The following is a 12,870-nucleotide window of genomic DNA, read 5'->3' as shown; positions in this document are numbered from 1 at the left end:
TCCCACTTGCCCTCCTATTATTTCTATAGTACATATTATCCTTCTAACTCATAAACTAGGTTCTATGCTTTCATTACTGGTCCGCATTCCAAAAACCCAGAGGGATTTTATCCTTACCACATATTCCATTTTGCATCACTTAGAAAACAAAAATTTTCACACTCTTCGGACTTTCCGAAACGTCATTTATTTAATAACAGTACAGAGCCCTTATGTTTTAAAAATTATATGAACAATTCACAGATAACAGGTTTAACCAAAAATTCTGATGATATAATTCTAACCAGTTCTTCTCCCATAAAGGTAAATGGTCACTTTTCTTTTTCAACATAAATAAAAACAAGATCATAGTTGGTGTAACTTAGTATCTAAAATCTTGTTTATATGTATCTATTTAAATGTGAACGACTATTTTCCATGTCTGCATAATTCTGCAAAACACTGATCACACTGTTCTCTAGATTCTGAGATACACTGATTTCAATGAGAGTGAATTTTGCTCGCAGCTACCATGTGTTTTGGAAGAAACAGCCTGCAGCCAAAGGTGCCTTTCTGCCGGCTTTACATGTAGGAGAAACTGTAGAATTAATTATAGCTGATTTTCATCAACCTAAACTTAACAATGGTTTGTATTGTAAATGTTTATTTGTGTTTGTGTCTTTAAACGGCACTATTAAATAATACTTTTAATTACCGCCTTGGATCTGAAAATTTTGATAAATAATACAAAGAATAAGGCTTGGGGGTCAAAATATCAGCTATTTACCTGGCAAATGACAAGCTGAAGCCTTTATGTTAGTCAAGGGGTTCTGCTAACTGAACCCTGAATCTTCAGAGTTATGAACACCATCAAATGCACTTTTCTGTCATGGGGTTAGCCCTTCTAAAGAGAGGGTTGAGGAGGGAGTGGGGAGAACTAGTGTTCAACCTGGGTAATGCTGTGACACTAAAAACAAAACCCTTAACAAAAGAGAATATTCTTTCCCTGTGAGCATTTCACTCCCAAGATGGGGAAGAGAAGAAGGAACAAATTATGTCAAAAATAGTATTCCCAAAAATTACCAAACAAGCATCGCATCTCCCTCTAGCTAGAAAGAAGTCAAACGTTTCATAGTAATTGAGGCTCCTTCACACAAAGAAAACTTCATATGAAAAGTGTGCTCTTCCCAATGTAGTTACCATCAAAAGCCACAGTTTCGGTTTGGTTTACTTTTATTGTTTTTCCTTTACTTAAGTGGACTTCATTGTTAAATCTACAGTCAAGCAGAGTTTTGACTATTTTCCTCTGGCAAGAAGACTGACCATCACTCTGGACGCTTCTGCTCCCACCTTCATGCTGCCAGGTTCCCAATCCCAACCACTACAATTTTTTGTTATCCTCCAGGAGTCACTGAAGGATACAAATGGATCAAAACACATTAATTATACCAAATCCAAGTCTTCATTATAGTAATGCTAAATAATTGTTCCCCATTCCATTTTCCATTACAAATGTAAATTCCCTTAGTCCAATATAGCCCATTTCAGACCTACCTTGAAATTGAAGGCAACATACTTTAAGAACAAAATATATAAAGACATTGCAATAAAGTTCTAGCAGCAAAGAGATGCCCCAGATTTGAATATAATCTCCTTCCAATTGTGACTTGGGAGAATTAAAGTCAGAAAGAATAAACCTTCTCACAAATTAAAGTCCTAAAATGTTAAAACCCAGATAAATTGAAGTTAGTATTGAAATTCTCTTCACTCTTGCAATATTTTATTTTGAATAAATTAATGTAAAATTTCTCCACCCTAACTACAAATTTTGTATATTCTCAAACAGTTGGGTCTCAGTGCTTGAGCCTTGTTTCTTTAGTAACTACAACCAGAACTATCTGTCATGGGAATAGGTTCAGTTATTTAGAGCCTTTTGAGTTGTATTAGCCATAGATGATGTGCCTCACTTTTAGAGGGTCCAAAGAGTTAATCACACACATCATATTTTATGTGCAAACCAAAGCTACCCAAATGTAGATTGGAAGCAGTCCATCACATCTAGAACAGTTTATCCCTAGCCTAATTTTGTTCTCAGAACTCTTACTTCATGCTGTAAGAGACCATAGTGGAGTTTCAGTGTTAAGATAGTAAAGGAGAGAGGATGGAAGAAAAATTGAATTTAGCCTCCATGGACCAAAAGATCATTCATTCTTCGCCATGTCTCCAAAATCATCTGAATGAAAACTCATTTCTATCAAACAATTAATCATGGAGTTGTGATTACCACATTAATTGCCATTGCTCTTTAAGTCCTGTGTTTCTGGCACTCTGAGACTGAGTTGAGTTCAGGTTCAATCTGGCAACATAGAGTGCACACTGTCATTCAAACAGGCGTTGTCGTTCCTGGATCATTTCCACAACTTGTAATGAATGTACTGCTTAAGGCCTAAGAAACCCTTTTCCTAAAAAATGTTTACCCTCCAAAACTTTGGTCTCAGTTAAACAGACATCCTCTGTAGCTGAAACTGCTGTGGATGTCTCTGAAGTCAAGCCCCTAGTGGGCTAATAAGAACAAAGCATGAGTCATAGTCTTTCCTTTGCTTTCATGTTACAACTTTTGAGTAGCATTTCATTGTTGCTGCATTTTCTGAGCCCCTGTGATAAGTGTTTGACAGTTCATTTCTTCTTTTGCTTTTTTTTCTTTTAGTATTTTCTGATTATCTAATTTTGTTTTTCCATTCTAGAACACTCAGCTGAAATGGGGGCCCCTATCTAATGCTACCTTCTTAAGTCTGGAACTCGTAATCGAAGTTAGAACCTCCACAGTGTAGCTAGCACAAATCTAACACAGCTGCAGTTTTAAACGAGCAGAGATTGTTTTGCTAACCAGTGCCTAAATAGCCTGTGCCTGTGAAGACACTCTTTTGCCTATAATTGTATATTTGCCTCAGCTGTTCCTGCTTACGGAGGCCTTTGTGATCTGTTAGCATCTGCCCTGAATGCCAGCATATATATTCTAGGTGTAGTTAAAGCTAAAGATGCAGCAGCCTCTATCCTAAAGTTCCCCACATTTGGCAAAGGCCACCCATGATTTTTGCTGAGGCCCATGTGGTCCATGCCTTTGCTAGTGCTAATCCTCTCCTGCAGCTGTCATCTGCCAAGATAAACTGTATGCCAAAGCCTCTTGCCTAGCGCACAGAACGTAAAAGCCAATAGCATCGCTGTAAATACCCGCTAGTCACAATATAAGCCGCTATATCAGGAATCATTGAAGGATACAAATTGATCAAAACATTAATTGTACCAAATCCAAGTCTTCATTATAGTAATGCTAAATCATTGTTCCCTATTCCATTTTCCATTACAAATGTAAATTCGCTTAGTCCAATATAGCCCATTTCAGACCTTTGTGATCTGTCAGCATCTGCCCTGAGGCCTTTGTATTGTAAATAATACAAAGAATAAGGTTTGGGGGCCAAAATATCAGCTATTTACCTGGCAAATGACAAGTTGAAGCCTTTATGTTAGTCAAGGGGTTCCGCTAATTGAACCCTGAATTTTCAGTTATAAACACGATCAAATGCACTTTTCTGTCATGGGGTTTAGCCCTTCTAAAGAGAAGGTTTGACAGTTTGTTTCCTGTTTTGCTTTTTTTTTTTTGTTAGCATTTTCTGATTATCTAATTATCTAGTATAGGTCAAAATACCCTAGAGTGCAAAGCTCAAAGCCACTGGTCCTGGTCCCACCAAATTCTCTCCCTATTTCCACCTAGCAAATGGTCATTTTTTGTTTTGTTTTAGATTCTCAACATTTCTTAATTCTGAACCCATTTTGGGGGTCTTTGAAAAACTCAGTATTTATCACTGTTCTTTCTCAGCTGGGATTCTAAATAAATCGAAAACTAAGTTAAATAATAGGTGTTTGGAAGCCCAAATAGTAGCCTTATTACCAGTAGGACATGAGTTGAAGGAAATAGCTTGGTTAGGAGTGTGTGTGTGTATTTGTGTAGAGGAGACGATCAGCTTCTACTTAGGAAAGTACACAGAATCTTGAAGCCATTTCCATCCAAAATGAAAAAAGGATTTGAGGCAGTTGAGCATGTTCAAATTATTATTCCCAAATTTCATGGGGGTGGAGCCAGTAAAGGGCTAGAAAATGCCAAGAATGTTACATTAATTGAGATCTCTCAACAACAAAGAGACATCTGGAATGCAGTAGAACTATGCCAATCTAAAAACTGAGAATTTTAAGAATTTTGTTTCTGGAGTGTGGCATATTTTTCCCATATAAAGCGCTGTGCCTATATAATAGTTCATCTCCCAGGTTAGCCCATGCTAGTTACTTTAAGTAAAAAATATACCGGAAGCTTTTTTTGTAATTGAAAGCACTAGATAAAACATCATGTACAACAATCTTTTTATTTTATTTTCTTATTTTGTTTTATTTTGAGATGGAGTCTCACTCTGTAACTTAGGCTGGAGTGCAGTGGTGTGATCTTCCCTTACTGCAACTTCTTCCCTCCGGATTCAAGGGACCTTCCCACCTCAACCTCCCAAGTAGCTGGGACCACAGATGCTCGTCACCACACCCAGCTAAGTTTTTGTTAGAGACGGGGTTTCATCATGTTGCTCAGACTGGCCCTAAACTCCTGAGCTCAAGGGATCCACCTGCCTTGGCCTCCCAAAGTGCTGAAATTACAGGTGTGGGCCACTGCACCTGGCCAATAATCTTATTTTAAAGTAATGTGTTGTAGTGAGCTGAGATCGCAACACTGCACTCCAGCTTGAGTGAGAGCGAGACTCCGCCTCAATAAAATAAAATAAAATAAAATAAAATAAAATAATGTATTGCAAAGTGCTTTTGGGTGCCACAAAACCCATACCAGCAAGTATTGATGATATTTATGCCTGAGAGTTGATTTTCTTGTAAACAGAATGTGGGGCTGGTGAAGTTGGGATGGGGTCAGTGGCCCAGAACATGAGTGGAAACTTGTGATTCTAGGGGAATAATGACCACTAGAAATAGGGCAGAAGCTGAGCAGGGCGGCTACAGGGGTTTTCATGGAGGATAAATTAATATGGCGAATTGCAAAATGCTAGTCATGTTTTTTTTTGTTCCCTCTCCTAGGATTTCTTTCTATTTTAAACCTTCTCCCAGCATCATAGTAGGTGGTTGCTATGAAGTGAATGTTTCTGTGCCCCCCACCCCCAATTCATATATGATATCCTAACCCTCAAGATTTCAAAGACATTTGGGATATAATTAGGTCATGCGGCTGTATCTCTCATGAATGGGATTCGTGTCCTTGTAAATGAGACCCCAGAGAGTTCATTTGTCCCTTCCACCATGTGAGGACACGGTGAGAAGACACTGTCTAGAACTGGAAACAGACACCTCCCAGATACCACATCTGCTGGTGCTTTGACCTTGGATTTATCAGCCTCCAGAACTGTGAGAAATACATTTCTGTGGTTAAAAGCCACCCAGTTAAGGGTACTTTGTTATAGCAACTCAATCAGCTTAAGACAGTGGTGGAAGAGAAAGGACAGTCAGGAATGTCTTAATGTTAACAAGATGGACGTTTTTCCCCCCTTATATATCCTTCTATTTAAGAAAATTGATAGAGAGTGTGGAATACCTGCATGGTGGTTTCAGAAAAAAAATGTGGAAAGGCATTTTTTTCCTATTTTTATGATCTTCTTCGCTTGCTATTTTCTCCTAAATTAAACCACATTGGGGAAGTACAGTCAACAATGTCTTCACTGTGGAGTGGATTTGAGGTAGAAGAACTGCTATCAAAGGGGGAAAATGTTTCTAGGGTTTTGGGGTGAGCAGTCCATTTTCTTGCCAGAAATGGGGATTTTATGGCAACAACAAACTATTTCCATTAAATTACATTTTATGACATTAAATATTTTTCTTGGAAGATCTAATAAAGTAAAAATAAAAAAGACATAATATTCTTTCAAACTATTTTCAAAAGGTCTTTTTGTAATTTTTTTTTTTTTTTTTTTTTTTTTTTTTTTTTTTTTTTTTGTGATGGAGTCGTCGCCCAGGCTGGAGTGCAGTGGCCCGATCTTGGCTCACTGCAACTCCGACTCCTGGGTTGAAGCAATTCTCCTGCCTTAAGCCTCCGGAGTAGCTGGGACTCCAGGCACCGGGCACCAAGCCTGTTTAATTTTTGTATTTTTAGTAAAGACGGAGTAACTGGGACTACAGGCAACCGGCACCAAGCCCGGTTAATTTTTGTATTTTTCGTAAAGACGGGGTTTCACTACGTTAGCCAGGCTGGTCTCCAATTCCTGACCTCAAGAGATCCGTCTGCCTCCGCCTCCCAAAGTGCTGGGATTACAGGCGTGAGCCACGACGCCTGGCCTAATTTTTTTTTCTAAAATAATTTTAGAGAAACCATTATAGTAATTATACCAAATGGTAATATTGCAACAGCTTAATAATTCTTGTGGCATTTCTAGGTGTTTTGCAGATTAGAACTTGATATTTTTTTAAAAAAATAAGAGCAGAAAACTAAACACTATGACTCAAATTCTTAGTTTCCTAAATATGTACTTACCATAATTTTGTATGCATTCGTGGTTAAAATGCATTTTAATGCACTCACAAAAGCATCTTTAATTACTAGCATTTTTCATGAATAAAAATCCAAATCTGGTCCGGGCGCAGTGGCTCATGCCTCTAATCCCAGCACTTTGGGAGGCCGAGATGGGCAGATCACGACGTCAGGAGATCAAGACCATCCTGGCCAATACGGTGAAACCCCGTCTCCACTAAAAAAATACAAAAAAAATTAGCCGGGCGAGGTGGCGGCGCCTGTGGTCCCAGCTACTCGGGAGGCTGAGGCAGGAGAATGGCGTGAACCCGGGAGGCGGAGCTTGCAGTGAGCCGAGATCGCGCCACTCACTCCAGCCTGGGCAACAGAGCGAGACTCCGTCTCAAAAAATAAACTAAACTAAACTAAACTAAAATAAAATAAAATAAAATAAAATAAAATAAAATAAAATAAAATGAAAAAGAAAGAAAAATTTCAATTCCATCTTAAAGAGATTTTTGTTAGCTACAACTGGTATTTAACATTTTAAATTTGCAAAAAACTAAACAAAACCTAAACTAAGCTCAACAAAATCTAAAAACTATAGGTTGATTTTTGTTTTCGGCTTTGGAATCAAATGGATAGTTTAACAGTGGTTACACACATGCCAGTCTTCCATAAAGGCAGGGCAAAGAAAGGAATATATAAAAGATGCTAGATAAATATAGAAAAATATACGACAAATATTTATCCGATATTATGATATTTATCTGTTTTGTTTTGCTTTGGGTTTACTTGCAAAAGCAGGAATACTCTCACTTGTATTTTGTTAATTAAAATATGTTATGTATACATGAATTAACCTTAATTGTAATTATGCTTATCTTGAAAATATACATCAGAACTTGTGCAACACGTCTTTGTGTGTACATGTGCTCAAATGCCTTTTTCCCTCTCTGCCCTGTGCACACGTTGTACCCTGAATGTGAGAAGCCACTTTGTTAACATGATGATAATTTCAAATAATAATAATATGAACTGTTTTGCTGAATCGTGGGTTTATTTTTCAATGTTTTTTTTCTTTAACATTTCTAAATGTGCATTGACATTTATTTCTAGATAGCTTCCACTAAGCTTTTACTTTTTTTGTTATAAGCTCTGGATTAGAAAAAAAAAAAATGTGTTTATTTAAACTGTTAATCTTTAATGATCATTATGCTCATTTCAAAGTTGTAACATTTCAGAGCAAATGGCCTTTTAGAGAGCTTTGCTGTTTTGCAATTTTTTAATCTGAAATTTAACAACTTTTGTTTTCTCAATTATTCTCTTTGAAATTAAAGAACTATATAACTATATCTTTATTTCTTTAAAATAGCACTTAAGACATTTGTAACAATTTTCAAATGTTTCCCACGTTCTTACTCAGCATTTTGTTAGAGTTACCTAAGCTTAAAATATTATTTTTCCTCCTACTTCCATCAGCTGTGCTAAGAACAAATTCTGTGAGCTATAATTGATACACGTTTTTTCTCGCATTCTTCTTCTTTTGCTTTAGAATTAGCCATAGTCTCTAACATAAATATTACTTCCGGCCGGGCGCGGTGGCTCAAGCCTGTAATCCCAGCACTTTGGGAGGCCGAGACGGGCGGATCACGAGGTCAGGAGATCGAGACCATCCTGGCTAACATGGTGAAACCCCATCTCTACTAAAAAAATACAAAAAATAGCCGGGCGAGGTGGCGGCGCCTGTAGTCCCAGCTACTCGGGAGGCTGAGGCAGGAGAATGGCGTGAACCCGGGAGGCAGAGCTTGCAGTGAGCTAAGAACCGGCCACTGCACTCCAGCCTGGGCGACAGAGCGAGACTCTGTCTCAAAAATAAATAAATAAATAAATAAATAAATAAATAAATAAATAAATAAATATTACTTCCTTTTGCTCTGTTGCCTGCATTGCTGGCAGACTGGCTTCTACCTAGTTGGTAGCCTATTTCAGAACTTTATTTGCCCTAACACATGCATACTTTTGAAAAGTTTTAAGTGTTTTCTCTTCACCCACCCCCTGATATTATGTAGTATATGTTTCTCTTGTTTCATCAGTAGTTTCTGAATATGTTATTCCTCTAATTACCATTTTGCTTCTCTTTTACAACTGCTCCCTCTTACTATGCTGCTTTGAGAAAGTGTCATTGACAACATCACATGCCTGATTTCTTGCTAGGTCTCTTTAGAAAACCTTGAGAATCTCAAATCAATTTTTATTTCATAAATCAATAGATTCTAGTTCAAATATTATATATTGATAGCTTTCTTTAGAGTCACTGTGTTTAGGTGACAGAGAAAACAAGACTGCATAAAAAGTAGCTTCCACTGAAAGATGTTGTATTTTGCTTGAGTTAATCTGATTAAAGTAGTGAATGAGAGTTGGAAAACTAAAATACCTCATTGTCCAGAATTTTACATGTATTATCTGAAAAAAACTTTTATTTTACTTATTTATTATTTATTTTTTGAGACAGGATGTTGCTCTGTTGCCCAGGCTGAGTGCAGTGATATGGTTATAGCCCACTGCAGCCTCAAACTCCTGGCTTCAAAGGATTCTTTCACGTCAGCCTCCCAAGTAACTGGGAGCACAGGTGCATGTCACCATGTGGGGATAATTTTTAAACTTTTTTGTAAAGACAGGGTCCAGCTGGTCTTCTGCCCTCAGGGAATCCTCCTGCTTCTGCTTCCAAAAGTGCTGGGTTTACAGGTGTGAGCCATTGCACCTGGCCCCAAAAACTTTTATATGTGCTAAATTATTCTTTAAAAACAAAACAAAATTCATGTTAATTTTAAAAGACTACAGAACTTAAAAAATCCATATCTATAAATGCATAGTAGAAATCATATTTTGCATGTTTTCAACATAATTTTACTCCAGCTATTAAAACTCTTGCTGAATCTGCATTTATTTTTATATTTTCCTTTTTCTTTCAGTAAATTTAGAAAATTTAAATATATTTCTTCATCTTTTTTCAGTTTGTTTTCCTAATAAAGCTTTCAACCATATCTAGTGATACAGTTTGTCTATGTCCCCACCCGAATCTCATCTTGAATTCCCACGTGTTGTGGGAGGGAACCAGTGGGAGGTAATAGAATCATGGGGCAGGTATTTCCTGTACTGTTCTTGTGAGAGTGAATAAGTCTCATGAGATCTGTTAGTTATTATAAGGGGGAGTTTTCCTGTACAAGCTCTCTTGTCTGCTCCTGCTTTTAGTGTCATATTTAAGAATAGATCATAAAGATTGAACCCTATGTTTTCTTCTAAGAGGTTTATTGTTTTAGATCTTACATTTAGGTGCTTGATTTATTTTGAGTTAATTCTTGTATATGATAAGAGGTAAGGTCCCACTTCATATTTTTTTTTGTATGTGGCTATGTCCAATATGATTAGTTGAAAAGGCCATCCTTTCCCAATTGAATAACCTTTATACTTGTTAAAAATTACTTGACCATAGAAAAATGGTTCTGTGTCTGGAATCTCAATTCTATTCCAAAAATCTGCGAGTCTATTCTTATGGTATGACCATACTTTTTTGAATACTATAGCTTTTAAATATTTTTTAGAGTCAGATAATGTGAATGTTTCAACTTTATTTTATTTTATTGTATTTTTGAAGAGTGTTATCTTAATCTGTTTTTGTTGCTGTAACAAAATACCTTAGACTGGGTAATTTATAAAGAAAATTGATTTCTTACAGTTATGGAGGCTGGGAAATCCAAGGTCTAGGGGCCACATCTGGCCAGAGCCTTCTTGTTTGTAGGAACTACAAGGCAATTTAGGGCATCACATGAAAATGGAAGTGAGCATGCTAGCTCAGATCTATCCACTTTTATAAAGCCCCTGATGACTGACCCTCATGACCTCCTCTAATCATGGTTAACTCCCAAAGGTCCCACTTCTCAAGTACTACAACTGGATTTTCCATACTCTTAATACTGTTACAATGAGGATTAAGTTTCCACTTGACTGTTGGAAGGGATATACATTCAAATGATAGCATTCCACGCCTGGCCTCCCAAACTCACATCCTTCTCTAATACAAATACATTCATTCTGTCCACACAGCCCCAAGTCATTAAGTCATTAAGTCATTTCAGCACCGACTCAAACAATCAAAGTCCAAAGTATCATTTGCTAGCCTGTGAAAACAAGTTATCTGCTTCCACAATACAATGGTGGGGCAGGCATGGGTATACATTTCCATTCCAAAATGGAAAAATAGGAACTAATAGAGGAGTAGGAGCTCTAAATAAGTCTAAAACCCAACGGGGTGGAGAAAGTTAACTCTCAAGGATCTAGAATATTCTTCTTTGATTCCATGTTCTGCTTCTTGGAGATACTGGTTTAAGGGTTAGGTGCCAAAAGCCTTAGGCAGTCCCAGCCCTGTGACTTTACTGGGCTTAGTCCAACAAGCTCTTGTAAGTTGGCTGGTAGCTGCTTGTAGCTGTTGCATGCTGGTAGCTGTACAGTTCTAGATTCTCAGTGTCAGTCTTGCTCCCGTGGCTCTGCTAGGCATTGCCTTGATGGTGACTCTCTGCAGCAGCTCTGAACTCATATTTCCGCTCTGCATTGCTCTAGTGGGGCTCTGACCCTGCAACAAATCCCTTACTGGGCTCCAGCCTGGTTGATACATCCTTTGAAATCTTTTCCATGCCTTCTTAGCTCTCGCATTCTGCACACTTGCAGATTTAGTACCATGTTGACACTACCAAGTCTTACTGCTTGAGCTCTCTGGAACAGTGGCATAAGCTGTATCTGGGTCCAGTTAAGCTATGGTGCAGGGTTTCCAAAGTTTACTGGCTTGCATCTTTTGGAGAGGCAGGTTGAACCACAACTGAGGCAACTGGAACCACAGCTGGAATGACTGAGTAGCATGCCACTGGGATACAGGGAATAGAGTCATCTGGGAGTCCTGGGCAGTGAGACTCTGGAAGGCACTCTGGGGCCATCCTACAAAATCATCATTCCTCCCTGCTAGGCCTCTGAGCCTGTGATGGAAAGGGGCAGCTTTGAAAATCTCTGAAATGCCTTTGGAGTCCTTGTGAATAACCTCTGGCTGCCTTCTAGCCATATCAATCTCTTTAGCAAACAGCCACTTGGTCACATGCTTGGATTCCTCTGCTGAAAATGCTCTTTCATTCTCTACTACATAGCCAGGCTGAGAGTTTTCCAAATCTTTCTGTTTTGCTTCCCTTTTTATTATAAATTCTAACTGAATTATTCTTGTCCTCCCAAATCTCAGTAGAAGTAGACAAAAGTATCCCTGCAGATCCTTCTATATTTTGCTTATATATTTTTTTCCTGCCAGAAATCCTAATTCATCATTTTTAAGTTCCTCATTTCATAAAGCTCTAGGATATGATTCCAGTGTAGCCAAGTTTTTTGCAATTGTATAACAAGAATGACTTTCACTTCGGCTCCCAATAATATACTCCTCATTTTCATCTGAGACATTATTAGAAAGACCTTTATTGTTCACATTTCTATCAGCATTTTGATTACAAACATGTAACCAATCTCTAAGGAGTCCAAACTTTCCCTAATCTTCTTATCTTCTGTCTTCGCCAGAATCCAGGCTTTATCTAGCCTGCTCCTTCAAATTTTTTAAACTTCTGCCCGTTACTCAGTTCCAAAGCTACTTTCACATTTTAAGTTACCTATACAGCAACAACCACAGTTCTTGGTACCAGTTTTCTGTCTTAATCTATTTTATGTTGCTACAACACCATACTTAAGACTGGGTAACTTATAAAGACAGGTGTGTATATATGTATGTTTGACAGCTAGTTTTTTATGTTGTTCGAGAGTTCTATTATTTTGTTCAAATTCTTCTTAGTTTTTCTACTCATTATGAACAGTAGGTTATTGATATCTCTGAATATTATTATTGAATTATCTGTTTTTTCCTTAATTTTTGTCATTATTTTTTCATATATTTTGACACTTTGTTACTAGGAGTTTATATGTTTATATATGTTTATAACTAATGTATTACTGATAAATCAACTTTGCATCATCAAAAAATGTCCAGGCCAGCATTGTGGCTCATGCTTATAATCCCAGCACTTTGGGAGGTCAAGGCAGGAAGATTGCTTGAGTCCAAGAGTTCAAGACCAGCGTGGGCAACATAGCAAGATCCTGTCTCTACAAATAAATAGCTGGACCTGGTGGCACTCACTAGTTGTCCCAGCTACTGAGGAGGCTGAGGTTGCAGGATTGCTTAAGCCCAGGAGATTGAGGCTGTGGTGAGCTGTGTTCATGCCATTGCACTCCTGCCTGGGTGACAGAGCAAAACCTTATCT

Source organism: Rhinopithecus roxellana, chromosome 1, assembly GCF_007565055.1.
Source record: "Rhinopithecus roxellana isolate Shanxi Qingling chromosome 1, ASM756505v1, whole genome shotgun sequence".
NCBI classification, from domain to species: Eukaryota; Metazoa; Chordata; class Mammalia; order Primates; family Cercopithecidae; genus Rhinopithecus; species Rhinopithecus roxellana.
The sequence above is the reverse complement of the archived record's forward strand: the minus strand, read 5'-3'. Positions refer to the sequence as shown.